The following is a 20,096-nucleotide window of genomic DNA, read 5'->3' as shown; positions in this document are numbered from 1 at the left end:
TTTTAACATTTTGTTTGGGAAAGTGGTTTTTGGACACTATGCCATATGGCATAGAATGTGTTTAAAGAAAAAACAAAACTAAAATATTCAAGTTTTTAATTCAGTTTTATCTTGTAGAAGACCAGGAGTCCTTATATAGGAAGAGGTCTTCTTATAGAAGAGCAGGACGTCTTTTCATAGAAGAGCAGACGGTTCTGTCATAGAAGGGCAGGATGTTTTCTCTTTGAAGAGCAAAAGGTCGTCTCATAGAAGGTCAGGACGTCTTCTCATAGAGGAGCAGGGCGTTTGCATATAGAAGGGCAGGAGGTCTTCTTATAGAAGAGCAGGAGGTCCTCTCCTTGAAGAGTAGACGGTCCACTCATAGAAGGGCAGGACGTCTTCTCATAGAAGAGCAGGAGGTCTTCTTATACAAGAGCAGGAGGTATTCTCATAGAAGAGCATGACGTTTGCATATAGAAGGGCGGGAGGTCTTCTTATAGAAGAGCAGGAGGTTCTCTCCTTGAAGAGCAGAAGGTCCTTTCATAGAAGGGCAGAACGTCTTCTCATAGAAGGGTAGGATGTCTTCTTATATAAGAGCAGGAGGTCGTCACACAGAAGAGCAGGACGTATTCTCATAGAAGAGTAGGATGTTTGCATGTAGAAGGGCAGGAGGTCTTCTTATAGAAGAGAAGGGGTCTTCTTATACAAGAGCAGGAGGTCTGCTTATGGAAGAGCAATACGTCTTCTCATAGAAGAGCAGGACGTTTGCATATAGAAGGATAGAAGGTCTTCTTATAGAAGAGCAGGAGGTCCTCTCATAGAACGGCAGGACGTCTTCTCATAGAAGTGTAAGATGTCTTCTTATAGAAGAGCAGGACGTTTGCATATAGAAGGGCTGGAGGTCTTCTTCTAGAAGAGCAGGAGGTCCCCGCCTTGAAGAGCAGAAGGTCCTCTCATAGAAGGACAGGACGTCTTCGCATAGAAGGGCAGGATGTTTTCTCATATAAGAGCAGGAGGTCGTCACATAGAAGAGCAGGACGTTTGCATGTAGAAGGGAAGGAGGTCTTCTTATAGAAGAGCAGAATGTCGTCTCATAGAGGAGCAGTACGTTTGCATATAGAAGGGCAGGAGGTCTTCTCAGAGAAGAGCAATACGTCTTTTCATATGAGGGCAGGATGTGTTCTTATAGAAAAGCAGGACGTTTTCTCATAGAAGAGCAGATGGTCCTCTCATAGAAGGCAGGTGGCCTTCTCATAGAAGAGCTGGGGGATCTTTTTATAGAAAAGCAGGAGCTCAAACCATAAGGTCTTCTAATTGAAGACCAGGATGTGTACATAAAGAAGACACTAAGTTTTTTTATAGAATATCTGGAGGTCTATTTTCAGAAGATTTGGGGTCTTCACATAAAAGTTCTTCTTATAGAATATCTGGATGTCTAATTTTAGAACATTCAAAGCTTCTTAGAGAAGACCTAGTGTCTTGTTATGGAAGATTAGTAATATTTCAGTAAAATTCAGTAATATTCTCCTTTTTGTCGTATATTTTACGCATAAGCCGTTCCCATACATTTTAGAGAACATTTACCACTGTAGAATATAGCGGCCACACAAGGGTATCCGCATTTCTTTTTAAAATTTAAATTTTTGATGACTCGAAGTGTACAAAAGTTTATAAAATCGTGATGAAATTTCCACTCGGGATATCCGAAAATGCTTCTCACTATTGGAAATGCCTGTTTTAGAACTCCTTTATAGTTTGTCGTGCGCATTTAGGGTGAAGTAGATTGACGCCCATGTCCTTAATAATTAGTAATGCGTTCCAGCACCATCAAAGCACATTCATTGCTACAAAAACAATTTAGAAGATGGTCTTCCAGTCAATAGACGCAAAAAAAAATAATTATACAGTTATGCAATTGCTTACTTAATGATGATAGTCCTTACTAATTATGAAGGACTTTGGCGCCCATTTTTTCACCTTAAATGCGCACGAAAATTTACAAAGAAGTTCTAAAACAGACATTTCCAATAGTGAGAAGCATTTTCGGATATCCCGAGTGGAAATTTCATCACGAATTTATAAACTTTTGTACACTTCGAGTCATTAAAACTTAAAATTTTGGAAAGAAATGCGGATATCCTAGAGGGTCCGTCATATTCTACAGTGGTAAATATTCTCTAAAATGTATGGGAATGGCTTATGCGTAAAATATACGACTAAAGGAGGCAGCACGCTTCCAAAAATAAACTTGTTGAATGAAAAAAGCAAGGTCTATATTTGTCTACTCCTTCTGGTACCTCCCACACATAATTTCGGATAAGTTCACTTTAAGACCTGCTCTCGAATCACTTTGATTTTTGTTGAAGCGATTTGCATTCGCTGCCTCCATTACGACGGTAAAAGTTATTTCAGGGGCAAGTTCATAATTCTTGGGGAAACAGCCCGAAAGGTGTAAAAAACCCTATGCCACGATAACTTTCGAACTGTTCAACCGATTTGGTTCAACATTTGGTCTTCGTCATAATTTGTCCAAACTTAGTTTCATGGCGCAACACCCAACTTCCGGTACTCCTCCCTCAATAAAATGTCACTAAAGTCCAACATTTGTGTCTAGTTAATTAATTCCTAATCCACATATTTGTCGGCAAGTTCAAATGTTAAACAAGTAAGAACGGCGTTAAGTTCGGCTGGGCCGAACTTGTTATACCCTCCACCACAAGTTGTATTGAATTAAAATGGAATAATTAGTTTCCTTTCGTGTATGAAGAAGACTTAATGCTAAATTTCAGCTATTTGGGTAAAACAATGTGAGGCACCATTCTATGGGGGCTATTTTAAAACGTCGATCTATACCGACAAATTTCTGACGGTATAGATCAAAGAAGATCAAATACCAAATTTCCTATATTTCGGTAAGAGAATGTGGCTAAAAAAAATACCGAAAATCAAGAAGTAGGCTTCTATGGGGATATAGGAAGACGTGGACCTATACTGATAATACTCTTCTGGAATATTTTATAACTCTTGGAAGACGAAATAACGGTTCGGTTGGATATTGACGTCACAATCTTCAGTATTACTAAAATCGGGAGGTACCGTTCTATGGGGGCTATATCGAGACGTGGACCTATACTGACGAATTTTAGTCAGAAATGGGGCAATATGAAAGCGTGGACCTGTACAGACATATTTCTGGCGAACAGTTTTATATCACATTGAAGACTGAATACCAAATTTCAGCCATTTTGGCGGAATATTGAAGACTCAACGTCAAAATACGAAAAATCGGGAAGTACCTTTCCATGGGGGCTATATGAAGGCATGGACTGATACCGACAAAGTTCTTGGGGAAAGTTTTATACCACCAACGTAGACTAAGTACCAAATTTTAGCCATTTTGGTAGGATAATGAAGCTAAAACCTTCAAAATACCGAAAATCGGGAGGTACCGTTCTAAGGGGGCTATATGAAGGTGTGGACCGATACCGACAAAATTCTGTGGGAAAGTTTTATACCACAAACGTTGACTAAGTACCGAATTTCAGCCATTTCGGTGTGATAATAAAGCTAAAACCTTCAAAATACCGAAAATCGGGAGGTACCGTTCTGGGAGCTATATGAAGGTGTGAACTGATACTGACAAAATTCTAGGGGAAAGTTGTATACCCCTAAAGAAGACTACGTACCAAATTTCAGCCATTTTGGTAGGATAATGAAGTTAAAACCTTAAAAATACCGAAAATCGGGAGGTACCGCTCTATGGGAGCTATATGAAGGTGTGGACCGATACCGACAAAATTCTGGGGGAAAGTGTTATAACCCTAAAGAAGTCTACGTATCAAATTTCAGCCATTTAGGTAGGATAATCAAGCTAAAACCTTCAAAATACCGAAAATCGGGAGGTACCGTTCTGTGGGAGCTATATGAAGGTGAGGACCTATACCGACAAAATTCTGAAGGAAAGTTTTATACCCCTAAAGAAGACTACGTACCAAATTTCAGCCATTTTGGTAGGATAATGAAGCTAAAACTTTCAAAATACCGAAAATCGGGAGTTACCGTTCTATGGGGGCTATATCAAAACGTGGACCGATATATCAAATTTTCAATACCAACCATCCTGTAAGTAATAAAAACTTCTGTACCAAATTTTAAAATTCCGAGCTGTATCTTGATTTCAACAGACAGACAGACGGACGGACGGACGGACAGACGGACATTGTCAAATCGACATAGAATTTTATGCTGATCAATAATATATATACTTTATAGGGTCTCCGACGAATATTTCGATGTGTTACAAACGGAATGACAAATTTAATTATACCCTCCATATGGTGGAGGGTATAAAAAGGGCCACAAAATTCTGAAGAGACTTCAATTGCAATTCGAGAATTCCATTTGTAATACAAATTATTTTACTTGTAATTCGAATTATTCAATTTGTTATTCGAATTATTCAATTTGAAATTCGAATTATTCCATTTGTAAATCGAATAATTCCATTTGTTATTCGAAATGTTTTATTTGAAATTCGAATTTCAAAAAAAATAATGCGAATTACAAACGGGATAGTTACAAGTGGAATAATTCATAATTCGAATTATTCCGTGTGTAATTCAAATGATTCCATTTGTAATTCGAATTATTTTATTTGAAATTCAAATTATGCAAAGGAGGATTTTTTTCGTAGAACATTTCGAGCTTTTACCTAGCTTCCTTCAATGACCTTTTCGTCCTTTATTTCAAGAACCGCACTAAAAGTATCAGAAGACGACGTTTTTCAGCTTCGGAATGTTTTGCAAACATGTTGCTAGGAAGATTTTATTTACGGTTTCCTAAAGACATGAAATCGATATAATCTTATTTAAGCGGTATTTTTTCACTTTTACCCGAATCCTGCTCAGACAATCCTATATCTATTTATTTCAATATCTTCCATTTAACCTATTGATGACCTAGAAAAAATATTGAGCGCAATTGGATCTCGTTTTTCTGACCACGTTAATATCATTGTTTTGTGTTTTTATAATTAAATGGAATGAACGTTATATTAGGCATTAATAGGCAAAAGTTCATTCATTTTTGCTACAGGAAATCATTTTTGAGAAAAAAATTCAAAAAGTCATAACTTTAATGTACATGTACATTAAAATTTTTTGGTATTTTAGCTTTATACTTTTAAAGAAATAACCCAATATTTTTTGGCCAACAGTTATGCAGAATGTAGCTTGATTAGATTAATTTATAATGGGTTATTTAACCCAAATTTTTGTTGGGTATGAGAAGAGATCTCGTACTTAACCTTTCAACAAAACATTTACTCTAAAACAATTCAACATTGTCTAAATCAACTACGATGTAAAGATGTTCTACTTATCCCAACTTAAATACCTAAGGAAATGAAAACATTCACGTAAAATAAATTAGACAAATTGCAAATTACAATTTCATTTCAAAACTTCTTAAACAGCTTACAAAATAAATATATTTAAGAAAAATTAATTTGTTCAACTCTAATGATGTTTGAAACTAACGCCCATTTCATTCGTACGCTGTTCGTTGTTACAACTTTACTTTTTACTGAAAATCTCACAGTAAATTACCCTGCAACATTGTTGCATTATTATCACCGTTGTTGCTGTTGTTATTTTTGCCATTGTATGGCAGTTGTTTTGTAGTACCATCTTTATAGCAGCAGTCGTCGTTCGGTCGGTCGGTCTTTTTTGCACCATTTTTATTACAACGGCGTGAAATTTATATGTCATGAAATAATTCAACACTTGACAACTTCAACATAGAACGGGAGCAGCGGCAGCAGCAAACTCCCGGACCTTTGTAGCTGACTGCCTTTTTTCCCATTACTAAACAACCATCCGACCAATTCCTTCACTAACAATGGCCGCATCGCATCAGTAGTGAACCATTAACGAATGAGCTGCAGCTAAAGCCAAAGAGCTTGAGATCTTCATCTCTTGCCACTACCATGAGGGGCTGCCGCCGCCCTCCATGGTAAAAGTTTTACAATGACAACTGTGTATAATTTCTTATTCCAACAAAATGAGCAGAGAAGTAGAATAAAATTTTAAACCAAACACGACAGACAACAGCAACAGCGTTGAAGAAGAAAACCGGCAGACAGACAGACGAAGTAGGATATACAGATGAGTTGGAATTTTATGGTAGATAAAAAAGAGATACTGAGTGAGACATGGCGAATATGCAACAATTAAACTTATTTATGAGATAATGTTGAGCATGGAATTGCCCTGTTGGCACCGGGGGTTAATGTGCGGTGCTGCCACATGATTTTTCTTTAAAGTTGGAAAAACTCACTGTGTATCTGTGCTATCATATATATTGACGGCGGTAGTTGGTTGTGGGTTATGTGGCCACCTCCTGCTCCTTGGCATCGTTATATTTTGTTGGTTGGTTTTCATAGTGTGGGGGTTTGGTAAGACGAAAAAAAAACTGGAAAAATATTGTCATGCCAATTAAGTGGGAGAGTGGGACTATTGCAGAAGATTAACGATTTGTCGCAAATGATTATTATGTGTGGCAAGGCACAAAGTATATTTTATGATAATTTAAAAACAAATAAATAAGACAATTTTTAAAAGGGAGGAGGTGATTTAACATCAACTAGAAACTGAAGTAGAAATACAAGATCAGCTTAAGAAATAGGAAAGAATATAGATAACTTTATAGCACATAATGAAAAATAACATACTTTTTTATAATGGCCAACAGATTCTGTGTACCTCGTTCAAAACTAGTATGTAGTTTAAAAATCGACAATAATGGTCATTTACTCAAACCAAATCAGCTTAAATTATTTGTTTAACATTATCTTTGTTGTCTTATTCTTCTAATTAAAAGGCTTCTTTCTAGTCACAAATTAAAAAACTTGTCGGCATCTAATGATGATTTATCTGTGATTGGTCAAACAGCTTGTCGGATTTGTAAGTCAAGGTAATGACAGCGATGACAACTGACAAACAAACTCAAAAAACAAAAAACAAGTAAAATGTTGTCATCACAAAATCGAATCAAAAGTGGACATCACCACACACACACACATCGTTCGTTCTCAATGAATTTAACCCACATTGATGAAAGTGAGATGAGAATTCAACAATTTATTTACACTGAGTCAAGTTCAAATTTGACAATTAAATGCGTTACGCAGTGTTATGTCACAGCAGCAACAAAAACAACAGCAACACACTTTGAGAATTAATTACAAAAAAAAAGAGAAAACAAAACCAATAAAAAATTGATACAAATCACACGAATCATAAAACCGAAAAACACACTAACACTTGAAACCACTTCAAATCACAAATGACAAATCGAATAGCAAAACACACAACATTTTATGTCACGAGTGTTGAACAGCAACCATTTGATGGTCACTTTAAAACCGGACACCAAATTTTAGCGGTAACAATTCATAAATACAACATTCAATAGTTAAATTGGGTTGTACCGCGGTTATTGTGGCAAGATAAACCAAGATAAACCAATTTCAACGCATTTGTTTGACAGCCCTGAACAAATTCACGGTGCTCTTGAAGCAACTTTAAATGGAAGGCACTTACACCGAGGAAGTTTTTGCGGATTCTGAAACTACAATGTTCATAGATGAGAAAAAATCAAAAAAACAAAACAAAAAAGTCGCCGAATCGCTTTATAAATAAATCGCGATTAAAGTTGTAATTTTTAGTGTTTTTTAGGCTATCACGATTTTGCTTGGAGAGAAATGGGACAAAAGAAAATGTTGTAGATACAACATTGACCTTTATGATTGACCTTTATGATAATATCGTAGGTTTTGCCGTTTTTGAGATATAGAAGTTCAAATTGGGACAATGCATTGGCAGTATCGCCTCCTTATAAAACATTGTCATGACTGCAATTTCCCAAAATATACTTATATATCTCGAAAATGGTACAGTGTAGGAAAAAATTACGAAAACCATTCTTGTAGAGAAAATATTATCTCTAGTCCCATTTCCATAGGACTTATCGTTTTCAAGCAAATCGTGAATACCTAACAAAAAAGATAAAAATGTGACCTGAACATCTATATATCTCAAAATGGTAAAACCTAGGAACAAATCATGACGGTCTATTCTCTAGAGAATTTTCACAGCTACAATATTTTCTTTAGCCCCATTTCGATAGGACTTGCGGTTTCAAGCAAAATCGCGAAAACCTAAAATAAACCTAAAAATGTTAATTTTTACCGCGATTTATTATAAAATCCCTCCAGCGATTTTTTCTTGTTTTTAGATTTTTCTCACCTATGAACATTGCTGTTTCAAAATCCGCAACAACTTTCCAGGTGTAAGCGGTTTTCACTTAAAGTTAGTTAAGGAGCACCATGTATGACATTGTTTTATAAGGTAACGATACAGTCAAAGCATTGGCCCAATTTGAACTTCTATATCTCAATAACGGTAAAACCTACGAAATTACCACAAAGGCCGATCTTGCAGAGCATTTTCATAGCTACAACAATTTATTTAGTGCCATTTCGATACGACTTGCGGTTTCTAAGCAAAATCGTGAAAACCTAAAAAACCCCTAAAAATGTCAACTTGAATCGCGATTTGTTTAAAAAGCGCTCCGGCGCTCCGCTCTCGACATTCTATGCCACCATCAACTTGTCAAAGCTTCCGATGACAAACATTGATGATCAAATCTTCTTATACAGAAGGACAAATACAAATAAAGGCGGAAAAAAACTGTTATGGTTTTTGCAATAAACATTGGAAAATAGGGTTGTCAGGCAATAAATAAATAAATTCGATTATACAATTTTGAATGGTTTAAGTAAAAATGCTAATTTCCAAGCTTAGCCTTCGTCCACCCATTAAAATAGTATTCTAATAAGCCTGATTATCGCATTTAACCACCCGTGAAACGTAGCATAATGTTAGAATGTGTGGGGCTTCGGTGGATTCTTAATTTTTCAATGTACCTCTTAGGTCATAACAGCTCAACTCGAAAGAGAATTAATTCAAAGATCACTATAAAAGGTCCTTCGTCTTAATAAGGCAAACATAATACCATATGTTCTATTTTTATACAACCATATTATGGAGGGTATAATTAAATATGACATTTCGTTTGTAACACATCGAAATATTTATCGTAGACCCTAAAAAATATATGTGTATCTTGATCAGGGTAAAATTCTAAGCCGATATAACCATGTCCGTCCGTCTGAACCTCCCGATTTTCGGTATTTTGAAGGTTACGGCCACAATAATCCACCGAAATGCCTGAAATTTGGTATATAGTCTTCGTTCGGGGTATAGAACTTTCCCCCAGAAACTTGTCGGTACAGGTTCACGCCTTAGTATAGCCCCTATAGAACGGTAACTCCCTATTTCCGGCATTTTCAAGGTTGTGACCTCCATATTCCACCGAAATGGCTAAAATTGGGTATTTGGTCTTCATTTGGGGTATTAATCGTTCCATATGAAATTTGTCGGTACAGGTTCACGCCTTAATATAGCCCCCATAGAACGGGATCTCCCTATTTCAGATATTTTGAAGGTTGTGGCCTCAATATTCCACCGAAATAGCTGAAATTTTGTATTTGTTCTTCATTTGGGGTACTAAACGTTTTATATGAAATTTATCGGTATAGGTCCACGCCTTTACATAGCCCTCATAGCGTGGTACCACCCGATTTTCGGTATTGTGAAAGTTTTAGCCTCATTATCACACCGAAATGGCTGAAATTAGTCTTCATTGGGGTATAAAACGTTCTCCCAGAAATTTCTCGGTATAGGTCCACGTCTTCATATAGCCCCCACGGTACTTCCCGATGTTCGGTAGAGATATACCCTCAGCCTGTGCAAATTGAAACACTTTTTTCATAAAAAATCTATGTATTTAGGGGGTTTCAAAATTTTGCTCGTATGAACCGACAAAAATGTTGATTAGGATTAAAGTTCAAAAATTTTGTGGAAAAGGTACTTAAAGGAATGGACCGACATATACCATGGGGGTGCCATAGGGGGTTTTTACACCCTTCGGGCTGTTTGCTCAAGAAGTATGCACTTGCGCCTAAAAAAACTTTTACCATCGTAATTGAGGCAGTGAATGTAAGTTGCTTCAACAAAAATCAAAGTGATTCAATAGCAGGTCTTAAAGTTAACTTATTCAAAATTTTGTGTGAGAGGTATGGGATGGAGTGGACAAATATAGTCCATATTCGAACCTGATCTATATCTGGTAGATATTATGAGAATGTGTAAAGTATTGACCAAATCGGTCACTCACATCAAGAGTTTTTCCGAATATTTTTGAACTTTTGTGGGGTAGGTACTTGAAGGATTTATCAGGATTTATCGTACGCACAAATTTTCCGAACATTTTCGAACTTTTGTGGGGGAGGTACCGGAAGGAGTGGACCGATATAATCCATATTTGAACTTGAACTAAGTTTGGACAAAATATTACGAAAGCCAAATTTTGGACCGAATCGGCAGATCAGTTCGAGAGTTATCTTGCGCTCCAACCACTACACACGGTGTCATAGGGTTTTTTGTAACTTTCAGGCTATTTTCTCAGGAAGTATGGACTTGCGCCTAATGAAACTTACAGCGTTGTATAGAGGACAGCGAATACAACTTGCGTAAACAAAAATCGAAGCGATTCGAGACCAGGTCCTAAACTGAACTTTTCCGAAATTTTGTGTGGGTTGTTCCCTACAAGAGTTATCGTGCGCACAAGTTTTGCGACAATTTTTGAACATTTGTGGGGGAGGTACCTGAAGGAGTGGACCTATATGGCCCATCTTCGAACTTAAATCGAATTTGGACAAAATATTTCGATACCCAAAATTTGAACCGAATCGATTGATCCGTTCTAGAGTTGTCGTGCGCACCAGCCTGCCAGACAGACAGACAGACGGACGGACATTGCTAGATCTACTCAAAATTGTCTGAAACGGATATCGTACAAACATACTTGGGGTCTAAAACCATTATTTCGATGAGGCACATTTTTGGTCGTATCAAAGTGTAAATACCCTCTTTAGCCTAAAGGCTGAGGGTATAAATAATGAAAACTACCCACAAATTGTATGTATATAAAGTATTTATTGGTAAACTATTTCCCTGGAAATAACATTTTAACCTCCATTACTTTTAACACATTCAAACGAATGACTACTAAACTCCAAGTGTTTTTATTTTAAATTTTGCTACAAAAACAACAACAACCGATTCTGGTAATTTGCGTGATGCTGTATTCATTTTTTTTCATTTTATTTATTTTGTTTCACTTTTATTTCAACCAAAATATTGATATTTATTTAAATGCACTCTAAAAACTGTTTTTAAAGGTCAACTTCCTTTCACTTGCTGCCAATACGGCCAGTCATAATAACCACCAACACCGCCACTTCACACCATCACAAATCAGGCATTGAGCACATTGAAGCTATTGAATATATCGATTGCATTGCTTTAGCCACAAAATACGAAATATTATGAGGACAGACTGACTATACATAGCCGACGCAGTGACATTTGAATAAAACCTACGACAGTTACATTTATTTCTGTTGTTGTTGTTGTTGTTGAATTTGAAGACCAACTAACAAGAATCAGTTACAACTGCAGTTTCGGACAAAGAAATATTGCTGAAATATAAACTGTGTAATAATTCCACTTTTTTTTCTAAAGTGCTCTCTCTCTCAGTCTACGATCAATGTGGTCCATTCGCTTGCGTCTGAAATTGAAAGGTAAGTGTTTGCTATTGGATATCTTGTTTCTTGAGAACCTTGCTTCGAGTACAGTATTGAGTAGAGATATTGGGGAAATTTGTTAATTTTGAAAGATGCAGATACAGAGTAGAGAACTTGGAAAGGTTATTTGAGCACTGAGGTTGTTTGTCAGTTCAAATAAAGGGCGTGTTTCCATCGGCAGATTGGGGAAGCCGTAAGATCATACTATTTTGTTCTTCAATCCCACAACAGCAGGTTCTTTCGTACCGGTTTCACCCGAAACCATAGTGTTTCGGCCAGCGGCTGTGAACCCAGCATCAAACATATGCTTCTTCGTAGGTTTCTATGCTACAACAACAGCTATTTTGTTCTTAACTACGCAAATCACATGTGATATGACCAAATGTCTACTCCCCGCGGACCAACAAAAGGAACTGACTATGAGGGTGTTCCCCTAAAACAAATTTGCAGAATGTTGGAAATTGTATAAAAGTTACAGCACAGTTATCCCAGATCGCCCGCAAATCTCCCACAGAAGTGGTTTCCTTGGCATCTATGGTCAAAGTTGCTGCCTAAAGGTAAATATAGGTAAGTGGGGACTGAGAAACTCCGGTGAAGTTCATTTTCATAATTTTTTTGTTCGACAGATAAAACTTTCAGCTTTCCGACACGTTAAAAGCCACATTAAAAGCGGTTGCAGAGGAATTCAAGAGAAGGAATTCAATTCAAAGATAAAAATTTGAGTTTTTTTCATATCTTGCATCAAAAAATATGAGTATTTTTGAGTTTTTCATATGTTCCAAAAAAAAAAAGAAACTGATGTATTTAGGGGGGGTTTTTAAAATTTTGGGCGTATGAACCGACAAAAGTATGAATAGGATTAAAGCCCAAAAGTTTGCGGTGATATCGATAGATAGATACCTTTGATAAAAATGTCAAAGGGATCCTCGAACAGAACTTTGGTACCACAAGGATTGGAAAGATAGGGCCCAAATTTGAACATAGACTAAGTTTCGACAATATTTAGATATCCAAAGTTTGGACCAAATCGGTTGCTACGTATATGAGCCATAGGGGTTTTTTACAACTTTCGGGCTGTTTTCTCAAGAAGGACTTGCCCCTGAAAAAACTTTTACTGTCGTAATTGAGGCAGCGAATGCAAGTTGCTTCATCAACAATCAGAGTGATTCGAGAGCAGGTCTTAATGTGAATTTATCAAAAATTTTGTGTGGGAGGTGCCCGAAGGTGTGGATAAATATAGTCCATATTCGAACCTGATCTATATCTGGTAGATATATTAGGATGTGTAAAGTTTGGACCAAATCGGTAACTCCCTTCAAGAGTTATCGTGCGCACAATTTTTCCGAAAATCTTTGAACTTTTGTGGGGGAGGTACCTGAAGGTGTGGACCGACATGGCTTATCTTCGAACTTAAACTAAGTTTGCACAAAGTATTACGAAGGCCACATTTTGGACCAAAGCGGCAGATCCGTTCGAGAGTTATATTGCGCTCCAACCACTACACACGGTGTCATTGGGGTTTTTTTTGTACCTTTTAGGCTATTTTCTCAGGAAGTATGGATTTCCCCTGATGAAACTTATACCGTCGTATGGGGGCAGTGAATACAAGTTGGTACAACAAAAATCAAAGCGATTCGAGAGCAGGTCCTAAACTGAACTTTTCCGAAATTTTGTGTGGGAGGTACCATTCAAAATTATCGTGGTCACAAATTTTCCGAACATTTCCGAACTTTTGTGGGGGAGGTACCGGATGGAGTCTACCGATATAACCCATCTGCGAACTTAAACTAAGTTTAGACAAAATATTACGAAATTTTGGACGGTATTGATTGATCCGCTCGAGAGTTATCGTGCGCTTCAGCCAGCCAGACAGACGGACGGACATGGCTACATCAACTCCAAATTGTCTGAAACCCATTTCGTCCAAACAAACTTGGGGTCTAAAACCATTATTTCGATGAGGCACATTTTGCATAAATGCTGAGGGTATAAAAAAGATCAAACCCCAATAAACAAACCATAAAAAAATCTCTTAATCTTTTTTTTTGAAAAAAAAACTTTTTTTAATTTTTTTTTTTCAAAATATTTAATTTTTTCCAAAATAAAAAAATACTTTTTGGGGTTTCATAAATCTCTTGTAACTCTTATAAAAACTCATATTAAAAAATGTCAATTTGTGTAACACATTTTTACCCATGTAACGGAACGGGACGGGTACAAAAGTATATGTATATGGGCTGAAAGAGGACACTCTCGGGCATCATTCCGTGAAAACAGAACATTTTTCCAAGCTTTAGTTCTTAAAGTTCTAGTCCACTAAACTTGGAATTTCACTAAAATTTAGTATCTGAGGAAAAATAAAATAGCTCACTTCGTGTAAACGCTACGGTAATTTATTAAAACAGCTCTTACAGGAAACAATCCTTCCTTCCTAAATAGATTTTTCTTTTGCGTATTTTCTAAAATGGGGTAACATTTTTCGTCTTTAGGAGCACGCCACGCCCACACCTTCCAATATTTTGATCTAATGATTTGCTTTCCTTAGTTTCAATATGTTTACTATCGAATACGATATAGAAATTAAAAATCGGTGACAACAAAAAAAGTGGGGTTTTAGTCAGGAAAATCGATTTCTGAACCACTATGCGCCGTAGAAATTCCAAATAAGGAGTAGAAGTATTACACAGTCCTATGGTTCTGGAGAAAATTAAGTGTTAATTTTGAAGCCAATATTTTCAATTTCGACACTTTGTTCAGATCAGGAGCTAAGAAAGGAGTAGCATATTTTATATACATATTCCGGACCTTTTCATCATGCAGACCTTCCTTGAGCCGACCTATATCACTGAATTAAAATTATAAGCGGTTGTACACAATCACCCAAGACGATACTGTAACCAACATCTCGACTAGTTGTCTCCAGTCAATTTGCAAAGATTTTAAACGTTGGTAACGGTAGACGAACCAGTTTGTCGAATCAATTTATTGTGCTGTTAATAAATACTGCTAGGCAAATAGTGGATGTTGTTGTTGTTGGCATGGTGTACTGGTTACTGGTTGACTAACTGAATGAAATGGTGTCTATGACTTTAATTTTATGTCACTTTTCCGGTAACATAAAATTTCGGTCTGTTACTGTTGTTGCTGCTGATCCTCCATTGGTGTTATTTAATCAAATTAAATAATCACTAAAATTGGAGTGATTTTCAAATCAGAAATAACCATCATGTTGGCTTGTTTAAAGTTATACAGAATGAGAGTGTGCTGTAGAGAGTTGCATAACTGAGTGATTTTAAACAATTTTTTGATTTTTGTTATATTTTTTATATCTCAGCTTACATTTTCAGATGAACCATCATAGTGCAATGGTATGCACACCCTCCTTGCACCTTGAATGTTCGGGTTCGATTTCCAGGACTGGTAAGACCACATTTTCAACGGTGGCAAAAATACCCCTCAGTATAATGTTGGCGACATTTCATAAGCAAAAAGTAGGTACCATATCATTGGTCTAATATGAAACAGGGTGTACTCGTTAATATGATAGAAGTTTCCCTTGTCTCTTCTGGGACTTGTGTGCCAATAAGTATGTGCTATAATTGACATCAACGTACCACTCTCATTTCATGAACATTCACCGTGCACATAACTTTTCTCGCGTTTCACCAAAACCCAAACCCATTATCTCTTTATTATATATACATATATTATCTATAATGGATTTAATAATGCATAAAAGTATTTGTTAATATTGTTATTGCTGTACCACACTCTCTTTGTTTGTTCTGCAGCAACCTTTAATAAGTTGATATTTATATTAATAATTTGTTCATACGTTTTTTTTGGTTTAATATCCTGCGGCAGTTTTAATGTCCACACAAAGCGAGAGAATATTTTTCATTAATAATATAGCGTATCGGCCGGGTACATCCAAAAAACAAACAATTAAACATGACATTGTTATTTGGAATTTTAATTTTTAATAATATATGTATGTATGTATTAAAATATGTGAGCCATTTAAATTATAAAGATCATTAAACAATGCAGTTGCGGTGGATTATATGGTATGACGCAGACATATATGTGCACGTGTGTATGGGTGTGTGTACACAAAGTAAATATTAAAACATTTACAAAGTTTTCAATAAAATATAAATTGAAGTTGTCAAGTTGGAAGCAGTAGGATGCTCTCCTGTGGAAGAGGAAATGTATTTTTCTAAGAAGCACGCTTTCCATTGGAAAGGGTTCTAAGAAGCACCCTTTCCATTGGAAAGGTCTCTAAGAAGTTCGCTTTCCATTGAAAAGGGTTCTAAGAAGCAACCTTTCCATTGGAAAGGTCTCTAAGAAGTTCGCTTTCCATTGAAAAGGGTTCTAAGAAGCACCCTTTCCATTGGAAAGGTCTCTAAGAACTTCGCTTTCTATTGGAAAGGGTTCTAAGAAGCACCCTTTCCATTGGAAAGGTGTCTAAGAAGTTCGCTTTCCATAGGAAAGGGTTCTAAGAAGCACCCTTTCCATTGGAAAGGTCTCTAAGAAGTTCACTTTCCATAGGAAAGGGGTCTAAGAAGTTGCGGAAAGGGTTCAAAGAAGCACCCTTTCCAATGGAAAGGGTTCAAAGAAGCACCCTTTCCAATGGAAAGGGTTCAAAGAAGCACCCTTTCCAATGGAAAGGGTTCAAAGAAGCACCCTTTCCAATGGAAAGGGTTCAAAGAAGCACCCTTTCCAATGGAGAGGGTTCAAAGAAGCACCCTTTCCAATGGAAAGGGTTCAAAGAAGCACCCATTACATTGGAAAGGGTTCAAAGGAGCACCCTTTCCATTGGAAAGGGTTCAAAGAATCACCCTTTCCTTTGGAAAGGGTTCAAAGAAGCACCCTTTCCATTGGAAAGGGTTTAAAGAAGCACCCTTTCCATTGGAAAGGGATCAAAGAAGCACCCTTTCCATTGGAAAGGTTTCAAAGAAACACCCTTTCCATGGGAAATCGTTCTACGAAGCACCCTTTCCATTGGAAAGAATTCAAAGAAGCACCCATTCCATTGGAAAGAATTCAAAGAAGCACCCTTTCCATTGGAAAGGGTTCAAAGAATCACCCTTTCCATTGGAAAGGGTTCAAAGAAGCCCCCTTTCCATTGGAAAGGGTTCAAAAAAGCCCCTTTCCATTGGAAAGGGTTCAAAAAAGCCCCCTTTCCATTGGAAAGGGTTCAAAAAAGCCCCCTTTCCATTGGAAAGGGTTCAAAGAAGCACCCTTTCCTTTGGAAAGGGTTCAAAGAATCACCCTTTCCATTGGAAAGGGTTCAAAGAAGCACCCTTTCCATTGGAAAGGGTTTAAAGAAGCACCCTTTCCATTGGAAAGGGATCAAAGAAGCACCCTTTCCATTGGAAAGGTTTCAAAGAAACACCCTTTCCATGGGAAATCGTTCTACGAAGCACCCTTTCCATTGGAAAGAATTCAAAGAAGCACCCATTCCATTGGAAAGAATTCAAAGAAGCACCCTTTCCATTGGAAAGGGTTCAAAGAATCACCCTTTCCATTGGAAAGGGTTCAAAGAAGCACCCTTTCCATTGGAAAGGGTTCAAAGAAGCACCCTAAAAATTATGACCGTTTATCGAATTATCATGAATTTTATATGAGACTTTAATTCCCTCCAAGTGACCTTTAAAGAGCTTTGAACTACATTGCAGACAGCGTTGGTGTTGCAGTCCATATTAATTGCACCTTCTTCTATTTTATCTTAAAAGGCTTTACAAGAAATATCTTACTTTCATTACCAACTAAATGACAATTAGACGACGACTTTTGCTTTTCATTAAATTGCAATTTCAGATTACAAAATTGTCTGTCTGTCTAGTTTATTTTGGAATTTTAGAGAGAAAAAGAAAAATACCATTCACTACCTTTTTCCCACTTCAGACATCATTGTTGTTAAAGTTATTTCGTTGTCCATTATCCATGGTTACCGTGATACCGTTTCATATTTTTTGCCTTTTATTTTTTGGGAAGGCAATCTCCTCCTCAATGCAGGCTAAGTGATATAAATTTCATTGGCATCGTTTGTAAGCTGTTGTTGTGGTATTTTAATGAATTTAAATTTTCATTATTGTTGTTGTTGCTGTAGCTCCATATAAACAACAAAGCGAATGTAATTTTAACCATGAACAGCGGCGCTACACCCACCAACATTCACTTTTTTCTTCAAACGCTTTTACTGAGGCTGTGTTATGTTTTTTTTACAATAAACCCGCATACAAATTTGAAGAAAAAAATCTGTCAGAGTTCAAAACAGATATTTCTTGTGAGATGTAAGGGTTCGAATGTTTGTGTGTGCAGTGGTTGGGTCTGATGCTTAACAGGGTGTTGACGTGAATTGAAAGTCTTTGAGATACAGTTTTTTCTGTTATTTTTTCACATTGTGTTTATCTTCAAAAGAGAGCACTCACCTTTTTTTCGTATTTTCTTTTGCTGTTATGTTTTGCTTTTTTTTTTGGTTGACTGTCAAATGTCTGGTGGCGTGGATAATGGCCTAAAATAGATTTCTTTGGTTATCGATGAAAGTTGTTGAACGGTTTTGGACAAAAGTTCACAAAAAAAATCACACCAAAGCCGTTGAGAACTGAAATGGAAAAAGAAATAAAAATTGTTTAAAAAATTGATGAATTTATTTGAGGGCACTACATAATAACAAACTCACAGCCCAAAATATATCGTTTTGATATCGAATTCATCATCAAAAAATTAAGGTGTCAAAAGATTTTATTTGCTTTACTATTCGGTCACATGCTGCAAACAACTTTGTTGTTATTTTTTTTTTTTTGCTATTTGTTAATTATTTATCAGGTTCTTGCTGTTTTTTTTTCAATACGTTTTAAGTTACCAGTTTTGTTTGGTCTCCAACTGGTTTACAAATGTTCATGTCATTCTTTTTTTTTTCTCAATCCGCTTATGCTCCTGACTAGATTTATTGGAATTGGGGGGAGGGGGTATGACAAACAATTCATAACCACGAAATTCAACAATTAATGCTTACGGCTTTCGTGATTGTCACGAAAAATGTGTCGGATAAATAAACGCAAACCACCAACGATCTACAAAGTTTTTTTTTAACTTTTTTCGTTCCCTCCCAGTTTGCCATTTAGCACGTTTACCTGCCTGTGTGTTGGGAGTGATGTTCTATTTCTTTTTCAAGTATTGTTGTTTGAAATTATTAAAAAAAAAAATTCCAAACGTAAAATATTCCATGGGAGAAGATCTTAAAAAAAATCCGCATGGCTTTCCCAACCACTGAGCATGAAAAAATGGGCGGAATCATAGTGGTGGCAGACATCAATAAAGAGAAAATTCGGAATCAGGCTTTTTAGAAATATAGTTGTTATTGAAAAACAAGTAAGAACGGCGTTAAGTTCGGCTGGGCCGAACTTGTTATACCCTCCACCACAAGTTTTATTGACGTAAAATGGAATAATTAGTTCCCTTTCGTGTATGAAGAAGACTTAATACTAAATTTCAGCAATTTCGGTAAAACAATGGGGGCTATTTCAAAACGTCGATCTAAACCGACAAATTTCTGATGGAAAGTTTTTATGCTCAAAGAAGACTAAAAACCAAATTTCCTATATTTCGGTAAGAGAGTGTGGCTAAAACTTAAAACATACCGAAAATCAAAAAGTACGCTTCTATGGGGATATAGGAAGACGTGCACCTATACTTATAATACGCTTCTGAAATATTTTATAACTCTTGGAAGACGAAATAAAGAATTTCAGCCATTTCGGTTGGATATTGACGTCACAATCTTCAGTATTACGAAAATCGGGAGGTACCGTTCTATGGGGGCTATATCGAAACGTGGACCTATACCGACGAATTTTAGTCAGAAATGGGGCAATATGAAAGCATGCACCTGTACAGACATATTTCTGGGGAACAGTTTTATATCACATTGAAGACTAAATACCAAATTTCAGCCATTTCGGTGGAATATTGAGGCCGTAACGTTCAAAATACCGAAAATCGGGAGGTACCGTTCTATGGGGGCTATTTGAAGGCATGGACCGATACCGACAAATTTCTGGGGGAAAGTTTTATACCACCAACGTAGACTAAGTACCAAATTTCAGCTATTTCGATGTGATAATGAAGCTAAAACCTTCAAAATACCGAAAATCGGGAGGTACCGTTCTATGGGGGCTATATGAAGGTATAGACCGATAGTAACAAAATTCTGTGGGAAAGTTTTATATCCCTAAAATTTCAGCCATTTTGGTCGGATAATTAAGCTAAAACCTTTAAAATACCGAAAATCGGGAGGTACCTTTCTGTGGGGCCTATATGAAGGTGTGGACCGATACCG

At 36.7% G+C, this 20,096-nt stretch overlaps 1 protein-coding gene across 5 annotated transcripts in view; it reads right to left on the bottom strand.

Moving 5' to 3' along the window:
- The window catches only part of RhoGEF64C (Rho guanine nucleotide exchange factor at 64C), a 516,396-nt gene that overhangs the window by 270,410 nt on the left and 225,890 nt on the right, over positions 1-20,096 (bottom strand). For all 5 annotated transcript variants that reach the window (XM_073979768.1, XM_073979763.1, XM_073979766.1 and 2 more), the window contains exon 3: positions 18,187-18,359. The gene's annotated coding sequence lies outside the window, so the exon portion shown is untranslated. The remainder of the gene's footprint in view (positions 1-18,186; positions 18,360-20,096) is intronic.

This window comes from Musca autumnalis, unplaced genomic scaffold (genome assembly GCF_047663935.1).
Source record: "Musca autumnalis isolate F117 unplaced genomic scaffold, ASM4766393v1 scaffold_4, whole genome shotgun sequence".
Classification (NCBI taxonomy): Eukaryota; Metazoa; Arthropoda; class Insecta; order Diptera; family Muscidae; genus Musca; species Musca autumnalis.
Note: the sequence above shows the minus strand (reverse complement) of the source record. Positions and strands in the feature narration are given on the sequence as shown.